Below are 16,301 nucleotides of genomic sequence, written 5' to 3' on the forward strand. Positions count from 1 at the left end.
ATTCGGTGGCAGCCACCGCGATCATTGTCCGCTCTGTCAGTACTGCCACCCCGTAGTGAATTATAGTACCTGCCATCCAACCTCTGAACCATTGTCCCTCAGATCCGCTGGTTCCTAAGCCCTGTTTCTAGTTTTCCAAGATGGCCACCTCAATCTTCTAACTACCTAGTGCAAACTTTGCAACTGCATGTGTTAGACTACCAACTTACTACACGTGGTCTCTTTTTGGCCAGTGCTGCTCATGAAATCAAAGCTGGCCAATCACAGAGCAGCATAAAATGCGCCGTGCCAACAATGTACAGTGTGCATTGGGTAGTTAGGGGAGCGCATCTTTCAAGACCGAACACGGGGCCTGGAAACCGATGGATTTGAGGGACAACAGCATAGAGCATGGGCAGCAGCTAATATACTGTATATCCACCCACCTCGGGTCCTGGGACAAAATCTTCACCTGAGACCGGAGGGTCACTTTAAAGGGATTATCAAACCTTATTAATTTTTTTGGCAAACAGCTTCCAACAGTGTAAAACCCCCAGAAGGAGTGACCCGCCCGTTTGCTTTCCATTCTTTCGAAACCCTATTGAAATCAATGGGGGAAAAATGAATCAGCTTTTTTCGGTTTTATTTCAGTTTCTCTCTTCCAAAAACAGAACAGAGAGACGGAGACATTTTTTAGTCCCTTGCTGGTCTCTGGTGTTCCTATTCTAGTGCTGATGTGGCAACACGACATTTGACCGCTGCAGTCAGTCACTGAGCTCAGCAGAGACCTGTCGACATCACTGAGGTCACTGCTGGACACACAGAGACCGGCAGGGGACTGGAGGAGTAAGGTGAGTGCTGCTCCATGTATTATTTTACACCATTGTAAGCTATGTATTAGGGTGAATTATTGGGGTTGTAGAACCCCTTTATCTCAATAATAAAACACTATGCAGTAAACTCCTCTGCACCCCCTAGTGGTGGTTGACGGCAGCAAGAATTCTATCATTTAAGGGACCTTTTTTACATGGGCAGATTTAACAGTGCGATCAGGTGACAAATGATCGTTCGGACTAACTTTCATAAACAAAATAATGGCATGATTAACAGTGCCTTAAAGGGGTTTTCCGGAACTACACTATTGATGACCTGTCTTTAGCCTAAGTCATCAATAGTTGATTGGCAAGGGGGCTCTGATTGAAGTAACATTGCACTCTTTAGCGACTATGCCTGGTATTGTAGCTCAAAAGGTTGTTCAGTTGTAAACTATTAACACCCTATCCTTAGGGTAGGAAATTGACAGCAGATCGAAAGGAGGCCGCCGGCTGGGATTCTTGCTGATTAGCTGTTCACTGGGCTTGTGTGTTCATTCACTGAGCTGATTTCTGCAGCTAGCAGACAGCACCATTTGCACTGTAGTGGCCAGGCTTGGTATTAGAGAACTTTGCCTGTAATACCAAGCCCGGCCACTGCAGTGAGAACGGAGCTGTCTGCTTCCTGTAGAAATCAGCTCAATGTACAAGCACACTGACTCTGTGAGCAGTTGATCAACGGGGTTCTGGGCGCAAAACCCCTGCTGATCTACTCACTTTTTGGGTGCTCTCCTTGGGGAGAGACTATACCATCCCCAACCCACTCACTCACACACTTTTTCAGTGTTCTCCTTAGGGCCCTTTCCCATGAGTGTATATCGGCTCGCCGTTTTCACGGCCGGCCGATATATGCTACGATCTGATACATTGGATCCCAATGTATCAGATCACATGGCCGTATTCCTGAGACGTAAAAGCGCCCGGCCGGGCCAATATAGCACCGGGGGGGTTTACGTCGGGAACAAAAGATAGTCCTGGAACTATCTTTTGGGCCGGAATATGTCGGCCGCTACATGGGCTCCTATGGGAGCCAATGACAGCGTCCGAAGGAGGGAGGTGGGAGGGAGTTTAGCAGCGTGACTGCTAAACTCCCTCCCTCTTCTCTCCTCCCCTCTGGTTGATTGCAATGGAAGGCAGTGGGACGGAGCTATGTCTCATTGCTGACTGTTGACAAGGGGCTGGGAAGTGAATCGGCGAGGGGGAGGGAAGGGGAAGAGGCGACGGCATGGTGGCCTCAGCGTATATGTAGTGGGGCACATTCCATCTGAACGGGCGCACAAACGTAGATTTGTGTGCCCGTTCCCGATTTTTTACAGCTCGCATCGCAGCGTATATCGTCTGGCCATGAAAACGGCGGCCAATATAGACTTGTGGGAATTAAGCCTCAAGGAGACACAACACCCCTCCTGACCCGAATAGTCTAAGAAAGTCACCAATACCGAATGTTGGACCTTATAATGTCATGATGTTAGACGGTGGAGAGTCCACTGACCAGCTCAACTCAAAACGTGTCCCCAGGAAGAACACTTGGGAGCGGGCTGTATGGAGGGATTAGCACAGCGCCCCCTTCTGCTGCACACAGTCATACACTGATAGCACAAGCTGCTTCTGGGGCAGCTGGCATCTGGCCGTGATCCCAACCCGCTGCTTTATTAGGAAGTCATTTTTGCATAACACTCACCCAGAAGTTCGCATGGTTCCACTTTTCTGCTCCGTTCAGAGAGCAGGAAAGTTGATTCCCCGCTGCCGATTGGTTTTACATCGTTTTGGAACAGCGTTTTCAAACACGTGATTGTAACGCACTCCATTATTGCAGTGGGTTGCGGTGCATTAACTTCTTAAGGATGCGGCCCCTTTTTTTCCCCATTTTCGGTTTTTCCTTCGCCCTTTTAAAAAATTGTGACACTTTTATTTATTCACCGACGTCGCTGCATGAGGGCTTGTTGTTTTTTGCGGGACGATTTTGTATTTTTCAATGGTGCTATATAATATACCGTACAATGTACTGAAAAACTTAAAAAAAAATTCTAAGTGGAGTGAAATGGAAAAAAACAACATCTTTCGGTGCGTCTGGTTTCTACAGCGTACACACTGCAACAACAATGACCTCATAACTTCATTCTATGGGTCGGTATGATTACTGCGGTACCAAATTTATATAGTTTTTTTTTTTTGCCATACTACTTCTATTTTTTTTCGAAGATGTTTATTTTTTTAAAATAATTTCCAGCCGCCATCTTCTGACAGCCATAGCTTTTTAATTTTCCCGTGGACAGAGTTGTGCGCGGCTCATTTTTTTGCGGGACGTCCTGTAGTTTCTATGGGTATCATTTTTGAATACGTACGACTTTTTAATCGCTTTTTATTGCATTTGTTTCTTGGAGATGGAGTGACTAAAAAAAGTGCAATTCTGGTGTTTTTTATTTTGTTTTTCTGATGACGTTCGCCCTGCGGGGTAAATCATGCGTTACTATGATAGATCGGACTTTTACGGACGCAGCGGTCCCAAATATGTATTTTTGTTTTATTATTTAGGTTCTTTTATTATACATATGTTTTGTTTTTTTTTAACTTTTAATACCTTTCATTTTTTTTAATAATTAGTAAAACTTTTTAAAACTTATTTTTACTTTTTTTTGTGATGGTTTGATCGCTCCTGCAGTATGATGTAATGCCACAGCATAACATCATCCCACCGTTTGACAAGCATTCTATCAAGCCACGCCACAGGTACAAAACAGCCGGCACCCGCATTGTATGGAGCCGGATCCACCCCCGTCCCCCTTCATACCTCCCCCTCGAACTGCTGGATGTAACGGTACACCCTGTAGCGTTAAGGGGTTAAAAAGCCCTGCAATGCACTACAATAGAACTGACAGCATTCTGCTAGCATGGCATTAGAAGGATGGCGCTAAATCTGCAGCACAGATCACCCCGCGCCTTTTAGCTGCACCATGCAATTAGCATAGCGGTGCCGAGTTGTGGCTCAGCGCGACTCATTAATTCTGTAGCGTGCTAATGCCCCATCTGTGCATCCTCTATTGACTTTACGGGGATTTTTGGTGCGCAAATGCACAGGAAAGGAGATCATGCTGCATTTTTTTTTCGTATGACCGAAATGTGCACGCAAAATACGGACGCGTGAAGAACCCATTTTAATGCGGGCGTGTGAAGATGGTGAGGTGTACAGAACGGGCGTGCTATAATAACCCATTGTAAATCACAAAATACATTGCAAGCGCAATATAGGTCTGCGTTTCTTGGGCCGGTATCTGGCTCGCCCATATAAGTCCGGCCTTAGTGTTACATGCCAGTGTTCAGCCAGCCAATAGGACGCTGTTTCAGGTAGAACTTTGCTACAAGTTCGAATCGGGTTTGTGCTGAACTTTTAGCAAAGTTTGACTTGATCTACCGGATCAATTTACTCAACACTACTAATGAGCCGGAGGACACACATGCTTCTAGGTCTCTGCATTGGATCCGCTGCCCCCTTCAGGGCATCCAATAGAAATAGAAGGAGACTGATTGGTCTTGGAGCCCACCCCCCCCCCAACAAGACTGATTAGTAGCAGCACCATTAAGGAGTACACAGAGACGCCAAATACAATGAGCAAGGTACTTTTAGACACCAGGGGCGCTGCTGATTACTGGGAGGGCGCTGCTGCAGGGTTTCTGTTCACAGTCTGTAGAATGGTCGCAGCAATGTGGGTGAGAGTTAACGGGAACCTGTTACCAACTATAGGCACTATATACTAAGTAATGGCGCTTATAGGTGATGTGGAGTCTCTTTTCATACTGAGCTGGTCCTCCGTTCCTGTGGTGTCCTCCGTTGGTCAGCCAGCTCGCCTCTTTTCAGAGGGCTGTCCACATACCCCCATACAGCTGAATGTATGGCGCAGCAGGTAAGTGCTCCCCGGATTCCACATCACCTAAACTATAAGCGCCGTAACTTGGTTTCTAGTGTCTATAGTTGATGACCGCTTCCCTTTAAACAAATCTCATCCTCACGCTATGGAAAAAGTTTGCAGCCTGTGTTTATGCTGTGGATTTTCAGTGCAGATCGCAGCATTTGGCGCATTTATGAAATCCGTGACAAAGCGGCACCATTGGTTGATGGTTTTTGCCGCAGTAAATGTGGGAGATACATATATTTACTGCAGGAGAGCCGAGAGGAAGGGGTTAAGTTTCTGTGGCCTCGTGTAATGACAAGGGTTCCTCCAGCTGAAGCCTCCCACACAAACCTGAACTCCAGGAAAAGCCCCATTGTGATCCTATAGAACGCTGCGGCTTTCCTGCCGCCGCCGTCCCACTGCTATTGTTGAGGCCATTTTTGGAGCCAAAGCCAGAAGTGGATCCCATAGGAACGGGGACGATAAGGGAAGGACATCGACTCCTGCTTCCTTCTGGCTTTGGCTTAAAGAACTACTTGAAAAAGTCTTCCGTTTTTCCAAAAACTGCTGTGAACCCACCCAAAGAGTGCGTTCACACCTCGCTGATCTTTGTAGATTTTGCTGTGGATCCGCAGCAGATCTAACCCATTAAATTGAAGGGAAGGGGTGAGATGTGCTGCAGATCCAAAATCCACAGCGAATCGGCGACATGTGAACATGCCCTCGAAAACCGCGTCAAAATCTGAGGCCTTCTGTCGCGGTTTCTGGTGTGTAATCTGCCCCGCCAATGGCAAAATCCACACGTGGAATTCTGGGAAAAATCGCATTTTAGCAAGTTTCCACTTCAAAAACTGACATGTAGGAATTTTGTATGCTCATTTTGTCCGTTCGCAGGGCAGATTCTGTGCGGGTCGGAGGCAGAAAGCTGCTTTTTGGTTTTTGTTAATTTTGTAGGCTGATATCAACCACGAAAACTCCACGGCCGTTCTGCAGTGTGAACACCCCGAGGGGCGTCTAACTACTCCCCTGTGTTTAAGGTATGGATACGTGGTAAAATACTCGTTCAAGCATGGCGACGCGTATTTTAAGGGCCTCCTATATCATAGCAAAGCCAGAATCCGATGCAGACAGGAGTACATGGAGCAAATGTATGACCACTGGCCCCCGTTTATCAAAACTGCCTAACAGGAAATCAACAAACGGGAAAAAACTGTTTTTGTTGCCCATAGCAACCAATCACTGAGCAGCTTTAGTTTTACCTCAGTACTAAGAGGATTAAAAGCTGTTGCCCATAGCAACCAATCACAGAGCAGCATTTGTTACCTCAGCAGAATAACAAATGAAAGCAGAGCTATGATTGGTTGCTATTGGCAACAAAAAATGCCAAATTTTCCTCAAATCGGACCAGAACTGGGGATTTGTATACGACACAAACAGATTTTGTTTTAGACGCCAAGCAAGCGAAGGACCTGTTTGGGCAGAAGGACAAGAGCCGCACTAAAGGCTAATGCCCACGGCCGGATTTCCGCTGCGTGAAATGCGGTGGAAATCTGCGGCGTTATTCCGCAGCTATTAGGTTCTGTTGAACCTAATGGCTCAATGTTCACGCTGCGGAGTTCTACCGCGGAATTCCGCAGTGTGAAAGAAATCGCGGCATGTTCTAATTGCTGCGGAAAACCGTGCGGCCGGCTTCCATTGTAGTCAACGGAAGCCAGCCGTCACGCGATACTTCTGCTGTGAGCACAGCAGAAGTATCGTGTAATTACGCATTACCGCCTGCGCTGACTTGCTGGATGGGACTCCCGCGGCGGATCCGGAGAGCTGAGTACGGGGTCTTTGGGGGGCACCGTGTTGGACTTCGCTGCGATATTCCGCTGGCAGAGTCCATCACGGTCATGGACATGAGGCCTTAAAGTAGCTGCCGCTCGGGTAGCTGCTGCGCCGGGGCAAATTAACAGCCAACTTGAGAATCAACGCACTCGACAAGCGGCTGCTCGCATTCACGCGTTCTGTACGGAGTACCCAGGCTAGTCTATGAATTTTTTATTTTTTTTTCTACGACAGGTATTTTAAGTGCACATTAGTAAAAACCGCTGCTTGGAGACAGGGATTCTGTTTCCTATTACAAATCAATGGGGCGCGTATTCAAGCGTATTTTTGGTGCGGCATATACTGTGTGAACATATCCTTACAGATCCCAGATGGTCTCCCTCCTTTTATGTATAGGGTGGTGGAGAGGCTATATATAGGTGTATAGCGGGCAGCTGGCGAGGCTATATATAGGCGTATAGCGGGCAGCTGGCGAGGCTATATATAGGCGTATAGCGGGCAGCTGGAGAGGCTATATATAGGCGTATAGCCGGGCAGCTGGCGAGGCTGTATATAGGCGTAGAGCCGGGCAGCTGGCGAGGCTGTATATAGGCGTAGAGCCGGGCAGCTGGCGAGGCTGTATATAGGCGTAGAGCCGGGCAGCTGGCGAGGCTGTATATAGGCGTAGAGCCGGGCAGCTGGCGAGGCTGTATATAGGCGTAGAGCCGGGCAGCTGGCGAGGCTGTATATAGGCGTAGAGCCGGGCAGCTGGCGAGGCTGTATATAGGCGTAGAGCCGGGCAGCTGGCGAGGCTGTATATAGGCGTAGAGCCGGGCAGCTGGCGAGGCTGTATATAGGCGTAGAGCCGGGCAGCTGGCGAGGCTGTATATAGGCGTAGAGCCGGGCAGCTGGCGAGGCGTATTTGTTAGTTGAGTGTTTCGCTGTGACATAATTGTGTATAATCTTAGTACGCACATCGCGGCTAGTGATGTGTGGCGCAGGTTTCAGGATGCGGGGCGGATAATGTAGTTACAAAATTTAAAAAAAAACAAACACAGGGTTATGCAACAATTCCGGGGGAAGCAATACCCCCCACCGACAGAACAAATGATGCTTCAGTATAAGGCCTCTTTCACACGGGTGACACCGATTTTCTTTTTGCTTTGTTCCTGCGAGTTTTCAGCAATATCGCTGCTTTTTTGTGAGAATCTCGCATCGCAGTCACTTGCGATTAAAATTGTTTTTGTTTTTTTTTTGTTTTTTTTTTTTAGCGCGAAAGTCAATAGGATTTTCTAATGTTAAAAACGCATCGCAAGTTTGCGCAATGCAATGAACAAGGAGGCTCCATAGGGAAACACGGGCTATAGAAAGTCACAAAGCGCGGCAAGATAGAGCATGCCACAAATTTTTTATTTTTTTTCCTTTGGCTAAAAGCCAAGCGGTAGGAGAACGGACCCCATTATAGTCAATGGGGTCTGTTTGGCGCTGTTCAGTTCCATCTGAAGACTGAGCTGTTCAGCTAGGGGATTCCCTTTTCCTTCAGTAAAGCGAGACCCCGAGCGCAGATGTAAGACCACCCGATCCCCAAGTGACCCCAATAGGCAAGAATTATTAGTCCCAGCTCTATAACAATTGAGAAAAAAATCTAGGTGATACATTCTTTATAATCCATGGCAGAGCTCCAAGACTGATCCTCAAAGTTCTGATTTAAAGGGGTAGTCTGGGCTCTTGTCAACTGAAGATCTATCTTCTGGGGTCTACAGCCATGAGGTGATGACTATGGCAGCCACGGCCAGACGTGTCACAGCCGGAGGTAAAGGGATGAGCTGAAAATGCAGGTCTGGAGGGAAAAACTGGTTAGATGGATGGTGTCATTTTTCGAGCACTCGCATTGACAGGAACAGTGAGGGCCCTAGTGATCAGGGCCCTAGTGATCAGACCCCCAGTGGTCAGACCCCCTCTGCCCTAGCTGGAGTATTGGCATAAGATAAGCAGCTATCTTCCTGGGTACATTCGGCACTAGTTTGCTTTGTATCTTTCTTACTATACAGCCTTGCAAGAAGGTAAATTTGATATCTATTTTCTTAGCTGTTGTTTGCACCCGTAAATTGCACTTTCTTTATCAGTCCAGTTAATCAGACGTGTGTGTGTGTATATCGACATGTATGTATGTATATCGTTTATGCAGCATAAACGATGGACGATCAGCTGACCGCTCGTCACTCAGTGTAAATAGCGGCTGTTCAGTACTGAACAGCCTCTGTGTTATGTCAATTGAGAGGGGAGCGAGAGGAGAGAGATCTCCTCCAGCCCCCCCACTGAGGCCTAACCATACTAGCTCCTGTGCAGGTGCACGGAAGCTAGTATGTGCGGTGACGAGTGTCAGGCATCGGTTGCCCGACACTTGTCCCCTCTAAACAGCCATAAGTGCTAACTACTCATCCATATTCATTGAAGGACAACCACGACCACGCAGAGAACAAAAGTGGAAATGAAAAATGGTTTGTCTTCAAATTTCATCCGCCTCCCTCTGTATTCCATTTCCGAAACTAGAAAGAAAACCGTTGCGGTCTGGGCCTTTGTGATCCTATTTAAAAAATGGAACGGAGAAGGAATATGCATAAACAAACTGAAGACCTTCTTTGGGCTTGAAAACGGAAACATTTGCTTTCCGTTCTGCTGTTCCCACAACGGATCAGCAAAACGGAAAACAAAATGTTAGTGTGGAACGGCTCTTAGCCATTTGGATGTCGTATGGGGGGGGGGGGGGGGGGATTCCTCTATTCGCCTGAGGGGGGAGCCGCCAGCAAAAATACCTTTTAGACAGGCAGATAATTGCGAATGAACATTTATCCACCCGATCGTCTGCCCATGTGAAGATGCAAATGCTTTTTAGATTGGTGATAAGCCACCGTATTTCGGCCATATTTTTGCATCCCTAATACGGGGGTATGTCGCGGCCTCACTGTAGGTGTTTTGACTGAACTCGGTGAAGTAGGAAGATGGAAAATGAATTTTTTTCCTTCATTAATTTTGCCTTAAAAATAGCTCCGAAGTTCTTGGATCCGATCCGAAGTGACCTTTATACAGTCCTATAAGAATGTTTATACGGGGCTGTTATGGCCCCTAGACAGTGTTTTAGCGGTATGGCTGAAGGTACATTTTGGTTCGAACTAATTCAGACCAACTTTTTGCTGAAATTCGGTAAATCGTCTTGCTTTTTCAAAACTTCACTCATCCCTAATTCTGCCCTGAACTGAGAATATTGTCGAAGCGTAGATCCTTACGGTGCTCTGAGTTTGGGTCAATACACCCTGAGTCAGACCGGGGCGTTTGTCCATAAGAAGCCTGGGTCAAAACTGGCCTAATGAAACATACCGTGTTTCCCCAACCATAAGACCTACTTCACAAAATAAGCTTTAGCTACACTACATTTAGAAAAAAAAAAAAAGCAATACATTACCTAGCAGGCACCATCGAGACCATCCGGCGCTCTTGCTTCAGTCCTCAGCCACCGTCAGTAAATTGCTTGCTGGTAACAGGGTTCGTAAACCCTGCCTTCAGCAAGCGATGGCTCTTATGGGTTCAGCCGCGGCGCTTGAGAACCAATCGGAGCCATCGCTTGCTGGAGGCGGGGTTTGCAAACTCCGTTACCAGCAAGCGATCTTCTGTCCGCGTCTGAGGACTGAAGCAAGAGCTCTAGAGAGCAGTGGGAGGGACCCGCACAGCGCCAGCTAGGTAGGTATGATAAGACATCCCCCGAAAATAAAGCCCTGTGCCTCTTTGGGGGCAAAAATTAATGACTGGGTCTTATTTTCTGGGAAACGTAGTAGAAGTGCTCATCAGTCCATGTAGATGGAGCTGAAAAAGCTACGATCGTCTTGCCCAAATGTTGATTGGTGCTCCGTTCCTGTCTGCAAACCGAACAGTAAAATAGACCTGAGGAGTGGCGCTCGCTCCGGTGGGCTTGGTTCACCGTGTATAATATGATTTATTTGAATGTCTGGCATGTAATCGTGCACTTTTACTCCTGTCAATATATTGACAGCCGCAGCAAAAGTTGGTTGCTTTGATGACATCACTCTGTTAAGCCTATGACCAGGACCCTATTAAAAGGCTCATTTTACTTCACCCATACATATTAGAGTTTAGATGGCTGAACTGATAACTGCAGAGCCGGACGACTCTCTAACGTGCATGGGGGTAGCTCAACTTTCCCCCGACAGATAATGTTGAGGGAAAGAAGGATTGGGCACATTGAATTGCAACCCTCAACCCACTGGAGATAAGCCAACATCAGAGCTCTCAGCTTACTTCCCTAAACACGTGAACACTTAACCGAGCCGAACATTGGTGTGTATGGGGGAGGCCGTGGGAAACTGCTGTTGGAAGAACTACAAAAACTACATCTCCAACAATGCCCCATTGCCAGTTACTGAAGAATGTGCATTCACAGCGGTACAAACCGTGTCATCATTCCAGAATTTGAATGCACTGAGCATGCCTGACCAGAGGAGCATACGGGACGTAACCATTGACTACCAATGAAGAACTAAGAAGGGAGGAGACTATGGGTAAAGCCATATCTCTACAACTTTGTAAAACTAGTTATAACATTATATTGCACAATTTTGTGTTATCCCGTCCACTTTGAATCGCTGGAATACCCCTTTTAATGTAAGAAAAAACAGTTTTTAAGGGGCACTTTGGATATGCAGAAATGCTCATCACACGCTGCATAGATTGTCTTATGTCAGATATTTGCGTTCCAGTATAACAACGGAAAGGTTATGAAGTTCTGTCATTAAGTAATAGGAGGAAATAGAACAGGAAATGGAGTTTAAAGTTGGTTCATAAGGAAACTCTATGAAGGAGGTAAATGTAAAGATCAATGTGTAATATGTAGGACATGAGCAACCAAGTGGGGGGTGGTGGGGGGTGCGGAGATATTTGTTACCTTTAATGCGTAAATGGTGATCTGTATAGCAAAGAACTGCTAATGGGGTTACAAAAAAGAGAAGTCGTTAACCCTTCCTTCCTGCTACTTGTGTGCTGCAAGTCACAAACCTATTGTGTTCATATAAGCGGTATGAATACATACAGGAAAGCGGTATTCAGCAGCGCTGCCAAATTATCGAGGCTGTATTATGTAATTTCCCAATATAAGTCGATGTTCAGAGAATCTTGGGTACAATTTCCTGTCTGTCACAATGGTTTCCCGGGAATACGTTACTGACTTATCCTTGGTGGTCTCTTTACACCGGCCAGATTCTCAGTCCGTTGTAACGAGGGTTGGCCGGCGCTTGTTTAAATTTATTTTAAATTAATAGAGGATCGGCGTACGGGGACAAACAGCTTCCAGTACAACGGTTCGTCCCCGTAGGCTGGCGGTACATCTCCCCACATTGACGGGAAGATGTACTATCATACTAAAGTTGTCTTTTGAGCGATAATCGTTTTGTGCCTTTACAGCTCAAGATGATCGCTCAAACTTTGAGCGATCACCTTGCACTCCGAGCGGAGGATGCAGAAGACAAGCGGGGCCGCTTATCTTCTGCATCCAGCTGTTCTCTGCTCAGAGCGCCCGGCTAGTGTACAGCTGTGTGCTCCGAGCGGGGTATGCAGAACACAGAATTGCGCCCCAAATCCCCTACATAGAGATATAAATTATAAAATTCTGGCTGCCTGCGGCCACCACTAGAGGGTGCTAAGACGCTTACTTCGCAGAGCCCCACACAGAAACGTCACTGCCCGGCCGCCGGCTCCGGTCTGCGTATGCACCAGCTGCCCGGCAAGCCGGCACATCAAACAGTCGGAGGCGCGGGTTGGGTCCCGTGGCAAGAATCCTCGCAGCCGGATCCGACCCGCCCGTCTGCAGGCGGTCTAAATGTTTTCATATAGGTCACAGGGTAGAATGTATCATCCTATAATGGCTGAGTACAGCGAGCAATAAAGTGTTTTCCCCTAGACCGGAAAAGTAGAAGATTGTTTTAGTGTCTAAATATTCATTGAGTGATCTGGAATAGTGCCTCCTAGAGGTAGGGCATATGTTTACATATACAGAAATGTCTACATAGCGAATGCTCGCTACCCTTTAATGATGAAAAAGTGTTGAATTGCTGGAAATGTAAATATGACCGCGGTCCTCTGTGACTTCCTGCCGGCGTTCGCAGGTGCCAGAAAGAAATTGCACACGGAGATTTTATTTCTGCGCTGCACAAACCGCTCAGCAAGAACTAAGAAAATGTCAGGTTTTGGTTAATGGGCCTTGTGCTTAAAAAGGGGAAATTTGCATAAGGCGGTGTTCATACGTACAGGGAGCGGCGTGCGCAGAGTCTGGCGTGCACGATCTTGCAGATCTGATCGGCTAGATCACGCTTCCATTGGCGGCTGCTGCTGGGCTGAGTCTCAGCTGCAAGCTGGTACCGGTACGTGGGAACGCATCCTAAAGGCGGAGACCGCTCATTATAAGGCCGCCACACGGCTGGATTCTGGTCAGCATTTCGAAGCCAAGAGTAGGAGTGGAAGCTCCAGAGAAAAGATATAATGAAGCCCCAATTGTGGAAGGGTTGGGGTCTCCAATAAAGGGGTCATTCGGTGTACTGCATACATAGCAATCTGGGTAGCGCAGATATGCGCTAATATCAGCTAATATATCATTCACATAGGACTAGTATACCATTTGGACTACTGAGGGGAACAGTGTAATCTGACTTCATATTGAACAATATTCTCATATCAGCTTTTGGTGAGCATTAAATCAGTTTATTTCCTTAGCAACAGTGTTCAGGAAGTCCCTGCAAACCATTCCTGGAAACCAGTTCATGTAATTAGAGGAAGCAGGCTCAAATCCTGGACAAAGCAAGTCATCTGTGATAGAGATTGATGAGGCGTGGTGGGTGATCTGGTCCTAGTCATTGCCTTCCTGATCTCCTGCTGCCACCTCCATGCCGCACATGATAGACATTGCTTGTTCAAATATCCAGGTGCTGCTTGACACAACTTGGTTCTGCGCTTGGATTTTAGAACTCTGCTCAGCCACACGGCTGTGAGGTTCACAGGAGATAGAATGATACTTGGAGGGATTGTCCAAGATAAGTCTTTATTGTAAAAACAGATTTCCCATGGCAAAAAATAATAAACAGGCTTATACTCTCCTCTCCCGGGTCCCCACATCTCCTGTGCCATCAGCTCTGGGTCTCATTGTGATGCAATGTGTGCAGGCTGCAGCAGCCTGTTTTACATCACAGGCTACTGCAGTCAATCCCAGACCTCAGCTTTCAAGTCCTGAGGTCTGTGATTGGCTGCAGCAGCACGTGACATTCCATACACAGACTGAGTGCAGTTACCGGACCTACTTCACACGAATGTCAAGTGATAATATAAATATCACTGCTACTGTTTATATTGTTAAGAACATTGGACATATAAAGGACTTTAATATACAAAAGACTATCTTGGACAATATCAATATTTGAAAGAAGAGAATTGTTAGGGAAAAACCTTTTTGCGTTCCTGCGGAGAAAGATGTAATATTGATTATGCCACTAAGGAAGGGGATAGGGGGTTCTAACTCGATTCAGAGAAAACCCCTAATAATAGACTGATTATATGTAGGCAGGGAGGGGTTTTTCTCTGAATTCGAGTTTGAAGAAGCCCCCCCCCCCCCCCTCCGCCTTCCTTTTCTAAGTAAGTGGCATAATGACAGTTATTACATCTTTCTCCGCAGGAGTGCAAAAAGGTTTTTTCTAACCATTTTCTTGTATCTTTACCCCCTTCTTTTATGTTGGAGGCTCTCCTTTTTTCTGCTGCTCTTCTATGGAACATCTTGTCAAGACTTTGACTATAGCATTGGAATATGATAGGTCACCCACTGCGTCTTATAAAGGCGCTGTCCTTCCATTGTTCTGATATGAACATTTGGGATATCTGAATCCACTGAACTGTAGGAAAGTCGATTAAAAAAATTGTTTTTGTATCTATTTTCTTCCCATATCCTTTATCAAGGGCAGAGCTATACTATATAGGCTTATTTACATAGGCCAATACCTGTGAATGAGTGTTCAGTAGAGCGCTTGCTCAGCGGATCGTTGGCTCATTGAAACAGGGCAACACTCAGCTGATGAAGTGGCAAACGCTCATTCCTCGGCAGAGCGGGTAGTTTATGATTATTCTCGTCAGCGCATCTCCCCACATGTATGAGGGATGTGCTTCGGACGCTGATATCGTCTAAGGCCTCATTCACGTGGACTATTTTCTGCAGCTGATAGAACCAATGGTTTCCTATGGAAGCGTTCAGATGAACAATTTTAAGCCGCACAAAATAATGGCACCTAAGAAGACGGGACATCAGCGGCCGGAATTACCTGCTGCGAGAAAAAATAGGACTTGCCCTAACCTCTGGCAGAAAATCACAGAAGCCTCCATAGACTCCTATGGGAGCTGGGGGGAAAAAGGGAGGGGGAGGGGGTTTAGCTGCGTCCAATGCTCGGAAAAGAAGACAGGTGCCTGTATTTAAGACATTAGGAGGATTTCTAACTACTGAGGGAATTTCAGCAACACGCAATCGTGTGAATGGGCCATTTAAATGCTAATGAGGCTCAAAACTTGACTGCGGAAAATCCTCTATTCACCCGATTTTTCAAGTGAGTTACCTCCGATTTTATTTTTTTTCCCCGCGTCTAACGTCTACATGATTTTTGGCGCCAATGCGACCGATCCCTAATACAGCAAGCATCAGCCGGTATAAAGCCCTTACACAAGTGCCAATCTCCTTCATTGGCAATAATAATCTTTATTTCTATAGCGCTAACATATTCCGCAGCGCTTACAATATAGGGGAAATAACACAAGACCACGGTTACATGAAGTAATCAATTGATGGAAACAGTAGGGGGGAGGGGCTCCAACGAGCTTACATACTACAGATAATGGGGTGATACAGAAGGTAAAGGGCGGGAGATATGCACGGTATGGTGAGGTGGAGAGTGAGGGATGCTATACACATAGACAATGGTCAGGCCGTATAGTGGTGAAATCGGGATGACTTCAAGTGCCGGTTGATTACAGTTAGCGGGAATTGCAGTCAGTAGGTCAGGGAGCATGTTATCAGGCGGAGTACTGAGGGGTTTGGTTTAGGAGATATGGTATGCCTCCCTGAAGAGGTGCGTTTTTAGAGCACGCCTGAAGCGGTGTGTCAGTGATTGCCCAGATATTTTTGGTAGCGCGTTCCAGAGGACCGGTGCTGCTCTGGAGAAGTCTTGGAGGCGAGAATGAGAGGTTCGAATTAAAGGGGCACTTAGTCTGAATTCGTTAGCAGAGCGGAGGGCATGGGCTGGGTGGTGGATTGAGAGGAGGGAAGCAATGTAGGGCGGTGCGGTGCTGTGGAGCACTTTGTGGATGAGGGTTGCGAGTTTAAATTGCATTCTGCATTTGCGGGCAGCCAGTGCAGTGACTGGCACAGGGCAGAGGCGGCTGGACAGGAAGATGAGCCTGGCTGCCGCATTCAGGATGGATTGGAGAGGGTAGAGTCTGAAGCAGGGGAAGCCTTTTAGCAAAGAGTTGCAATAATCGAGCCGGGAGTGGATGAGGGCAACAGTAAGCGTTTTTAGCGTGTCCACAGTGAGAAAAGGGCGTATTCTTGCGATGTTCTTGAGGTGCAGATGATATGTTCAGGCCAGAGATTGGATGTAGGGGCTAAATGAGAGATCTGAATCGAATATGACCCCAAGGCAGCGGGCATGCTGTCTGC

At 46.9% G+C, this 16,301-nt stretch overlaps 1 protein-coding gene across 1 annotated transcript in view; it reads left to right on the forward strand.

Moving 5' to 3' along the window:
• The first annotated feature begins 818 nt into the window (after positions 1-818).
• LOC136580117 (beta-1,4-galactosyltransferase galt-1-like) overlaps positions 819-16,301 on the forward strand; it is a 30,680-nt gene continuing 15,197 nt past the window's right edge. Inside the window, exon 1 of the mRNA XM_066580397.1 lies at positions 819-830. The gene's annotated coding sequence lies outside the window, so the exon portion shown is untranslated. The remainder of the gene's footprint in view (positions 831-16,301) is intronic.

Source organism: Eleutherodactylus coqui, chromosome 10 (assembly GCF_035609145.1).
Source record: "Eleutherodactylus coqui strain aEleCoq1 chromosome 10, aEleCoq1.hap1, whole genome shotgun sequence".
In the NCBI taxonomy this organism is placed as follows: Eukaryota; Metazoa; Chordata; class Amphibia; order Anura; family Eleutherodactylidae; genus Eleutherodactylus; species Eleutherodactylus coqui.